The sequence below is a fragment of the Felis catus genome, chromosome X (genome assembly GCF_018350175.1).
Source record: "Felis catus isolate Fca126 chromosome X, F.catus_Fca126_mat1.0, whole genome shotgun sequence".
NCBI lineage: Eukaryota > Metazoa > Chordata > Mammalia > Carnivora > Felidae > Felis > Felis catus.
Window position 1 is genome coordinate 115667245 of NC_058386.1, and position 5018 is coordinate 115672262.

The 5018-nt window shown below is 39.3% G+C and overlaps 1 pseudogene; it reads left to right on the plus strand.

Moving 5' to 3' along the window:
- The first annotated feature begins 2939 nt into the window (after positions 1 to 2939).
- Positions 2940 to 4597, plus strand: LOC101100192 (annotated as a pseudogene).
- The last annotated feature ends 421 nt before the right edge of the window (positions 4598 to 5018 follow it).

The window sequence follows — 5018 nt, forward strand, 5'->3', positions numbered from 1 at the left end:
TTGACGAGGAATAATTTCATCTACGTGAGCACTATCACATTACAGTATCTTAAAATGTTATTTGAAGCAACACAATTTTTAACTGGAAAGATGTAAAAATATCCTCTAAGTATAAGGCTAGCTAAATGAGTTCCCCAATCAAGATTTCACAAGTGATTACAGAAATGGATACATTCTGTAGTTGAGTTAATGGACTTCCTTTTTTAGGGTATAAAATCCTTAATATCCAGATCATGGTTTCGATGTGTTCTTTATGCTGCCTAACAGATTTTGACTGCTCAATAAATAGCGATCAAATTGAAACCGTGGCAACTGTAACACTAATAAGTCCAATAGAGTGCTCGGCTCTGCCTTTCTCTTTCACTAGCAAGTACCTGTCAAAGGCCTTACATAACAGATGCAGTACAACTTTAGTCATCAGTATTTTGTCCGTTTTCTCACATGAAAGAAGATTTAGACATATTTATACTCTGTAAACAGCAGAAGGAAAGATATACATACAAACAGTAGCGAATTAGTAGAATTCAGCTCAAAATGACAAAGTAATAAATCAGAATTACAAGAGGCCATTGACTTTTAAATTTTCTTCGGAACAGATTACGGGGAACACCTTGATTTGGGAGTGGACAAAAAGGACCATTAAATGGCTCCTTTTCACAGGTGATTTTCTCTTCCCCCGTCAGTTCATCTGCCACGGTAGCTGCCAGTATGATGGGACGATAAACTTTGGATAGGGACAAGTACCACTCTATGCACACCCTCTCATCCCGAATAAGTAGGGATGGTTGACTACCAATAAAAGGGCACCCTTTGGTCCCATGTTAAAAACAGGAGTCATAACGCACAGTGATATTGGGAAGGTTATATTGAATAATGTATATGAAAGTATACAGGGCCTCATACCCAAACAGATACAGTCCCATTTATAACTTAGAGCACCCTAGTTACGCTTTTGCATTCTTGTGATTCTCTATAGACCAATTTGTAATTGCACATAACTCTACCATATACAGATAAACTCATGAATACTTCATAATTTTTTTCAGAGTATAGGTTTCGCTCTTCCCAGCTGAACTTCCTGTGGTCTTTGTAAAGGGCTGAAAAAATCGTCCACTTTAGTAAATACATGTTTCATTACCTATTGGGCATTAGGTATTAACTTAAATAACAATATTATTATTTTAATCTTCCCAATAACTCCTTAGTAAGTGGATAATAATATCCCCATTGAAAATGATGAAATTAAGAATTAGATGGGTTAAGTCACTTGCGCAATGTCATACAACCATGAATAGCTCAAGCTATTATTCAAAATCCAGTAGGTCTGACGCTGCTATTCTTTCCCGAATACCAGCGTGCCTTTCAAGTGCTGTGCAAGAGGATTTGAACTGGAGGTCCAAGCGATGGCTGTAGTCATTGCCCTAGTGCTACATTCGAGTAGAACAAAGGAGCTTTATGGATTTGGGTATGAGACCCCATAGACTTTCATACATGTTATTCAGTATAATCTTCACATTATCACTGTGCATTATTACTCCTGTTTTTAAGATGAACCAACTGGAACTTGGCAAGGTTGAGTAACTTGCTCAGGGTCACACAGCAACAGGCAGATCCACATATCAAACTTCAGCTCTCCAACTTCAAGTTCTATGTTTTGCCACTGGTTATCATGCTTCGTTTTGCTACTTGACTCCATGAGTGTCTATACACATACACGTGCACATCTGGTTTATCTCTTTAATTAAACCATAAGCTCTTAGAAGGCAAGGATTATATTTCATATTGATCTATATGTTACATTGTACTTTGTACATGTACATGGAACTACATCTTTACTAGCAGTATGAAAATGATTTAACATAAATGTCAAATCAAAACTGATTTCTAGTACTGTGTGGAGAAGTGACACGAGCTACTCATAATACGACACATGTTTTCAATATACTCTGGTACTTCAAGCTAGAAATCAAGAAAAAACAACACCCAAACTATTTTTATCCCAAATCAGGGACATTGAAAACAATCATTTGCTAAAAACTGCAGTGCAGTGTGAATTGAAAGTGTTTTATTAAGTTTTAATTGACATTTAAGAATATAAGAGTTCTTCAAAGGAGAAAGCTGTGAAAGATGAGATACTTTCAACCTTTGTATTAAGTATAAGGCAAGTGAACGGTCTATAATTAAAAGTAAAATGAACATGTAAAGCAGATTTCTAAAACAATGGAAATCTAAATGGAATTTAGATGGAATTTCTAAAACAATGGGTGGAACATGGCTGACAGAAATGGTTTGTGGTCCCCAAAACAAAATTATTTGGTGCAATTGGTAAGATGCAAACATCAAAAAGAAATTTATATAGAACTCAAAATAATGGCATTAATTTTTAACTCCATATAGCTGAAGCACACTGCATATGAAAGAAATACGTAGCTAAATAAACTGATGGCTGGGCCATGTTTTGTGTATTTAGATATATAAGGCATCAAAAGAATATGTGAAAACTGAACTTTTTTTTATTTTGCTATTTCATGCAAGTGTTCCAGATTACAGCAAAGCACAATAACTTTGCGTGACTTATCAATAATTCAGGCCAATATATTTATATTGTGAGTTTATTTTTCAAAGATTCATGCAAGCTTGTGTGAAATAAAGCAAAGTTGGCTCTAGATAGGAAATAAGGAAATTAATCACAAATGGATTGCTCAAAAAATGCACAAATAGATGTGTCAGGAAGCTGACAGAGGTAGAAAATATTGACAGACTATAGGTTCATGAAGAGGACACATGGAGTGATTCTCTTCATTCTGAGATGGCACAGACAGAAGACCTATTGATTTCCTTAGGTAGATCATCTGTTTACCAAGAGAATGAAATAAAATTCTGGTAACTGCATTCTATTGAAAATTATCTGTCTCGGCTCTCTTCTTCTCCCTGTTCGACAGAGAGCCACATCTCCTGGTACAGTGTCAGCCGCATCCTGGAGACACGATGGTGAAGGTCAGAATAAACGGATTTGGCGATATTGGGCATCTGGTCACTGGGGCTGCTTTTAATTCTGGGAAAGTGGATATTGTCACCATCAATGACCCCTTCGTTGACCTCAACTATGGGGTCTTACATGTTCCAGTATGATTCCACCCATGGCAAATTCCACGACACAGTCAAAGCTGAGAACAAGAAACTTGTCATTGATGGAAAGCCCATCTCCATCTTTCAGGAGTGAGAACCCGCTAACATCAAATGGGGTGATGGTGCTGAGTATGTTTTGGAGTCCACTGAGGTCTTGACCATCATGGAGAAGTCCGGGGTTCACTCGAAGGTTTGGGCCAAGAGGGTCATCATCTCTGCCCCCTCTGCTGATGCCTCCACGTTTGTGATGGGTTTGAACCATGAGAAGTATGGCGACTCCCTCAAGATTGCCAGCAATGCCTCCTGCACCACCAACTGCTTGGCCCCTCTGGGCAACGTCATCCATAACAACTTCTGCATCGTGAAGAGACTCATGACCACAGTCCATGCCACCACTGCCACCCAGAAGACCGTGGACGGCCCCTTTGGGAAGCTGTGGCGTGATGGCCGAGGGGCTGCCCAGAACATCATCCCTGCTTTTACTGGCACTGCCAAGGCTGTGGGCAAGGTCATCCTGGAGCTGAATGAGAAGCTCCCTGGTGTGGTCTTCCGTATCCCCATCCCCAACATGTCCATTGTGGATCTGATGTGCTGCCCGGAGAAAGCTGCCAAACACTTGATGACACCAAGAAGGTGGTGAAGCAGGGGCATCCTGCCTACACCGGGGAAGAGGTTGTTTCTTGTCACTTTAACAGTGACATCTACTTTTCCACCTTTGATGCTGGGGCTAGCATTGCTCTCAATGACTTTGTCAAGCTCATTTCCTGTTATGACAATGAATTTGGCCATAGCAACTGGGTGGTGGACCTTATGGTCCACATGGCCTCCAAGGAGTAAGAGCTCTCTGGACCACCAGTCACAGCAACAGCAAGAGGGAGAGGCCCTCAGCTGCTGGGGAGTCCTTGCCCCAAACACACTGAAAATCTCCCTGCTTCTACACAGTTTCCATCCAAAACCCCCTGAAGAAGGGGAGGGGCTTGGGGAACCCTACCTATCAGGTATCATCAAGTATACTGTACCCAGCCCCCCCCCCACAAAAAAAAAAGAAAAAAAGAAATCATCAGTCTCTTCTTAAGTTCAATCATCATCATTTTGATGTTCAAATTGTCCCTATAACAGACACAAACTTTCAGCTATTAAGTCTTGAAAACACATGGAGGAAACTTATACCCGTATTTCTAAATGAAAGGAGCCAGTCTGTAAAGGGTACATACCGTAAGATTCCAACTATATGATATTCTGGGAAAGACAAAACTATAGATGGTAACAAGATCTGCGGCAACCAGGGATTCGGGTCGATGGAGGGAGGGATGAATAGGTGGAGCACGGGAGATTTTTTAGGGCAGTGAAACTATTCAGTATGATAGCAACACAAAGAGTAAGCTTATCATAATGTAAGCTATGGATTTTTTAATAATAATGTTTTCATCTTGGTTCATCAATTGAAAAAATTTGGCATAATAATGCAAGATGTTTACACTAGCGGAAGCTGTGTGGGCAGGGAAGGATCCCTGTGCTTTCTATTCAGTTTTTCTGTAAATCTAAAATTACTTTAAAAAATAAAGTCTATTAATTTTTAAAACAATCTTCTTCATGTAGTGTTAGATTTACCCATAAGTATTTCGTGTTGTTTGGGTGATTGTGAATTGAATTTTGTTTTAAATTTCAGTTTCCAATTGTTTATTGCCAGTACATGGAAATAGGTTTGCGTGTTGATCGTATACCACGCAATCGTGCTAAATTCACTTATTTCTTCCACAAGTTTTTTTTCCAGATTTACTGGAATTTTTCTACACAATTAGCTTGATTATGAATAAAGATGATTTCATTTGTCTCTTTCCAGTCCGTATATGCACATACACATACACAGCTCATAGCTGACTTTGCAG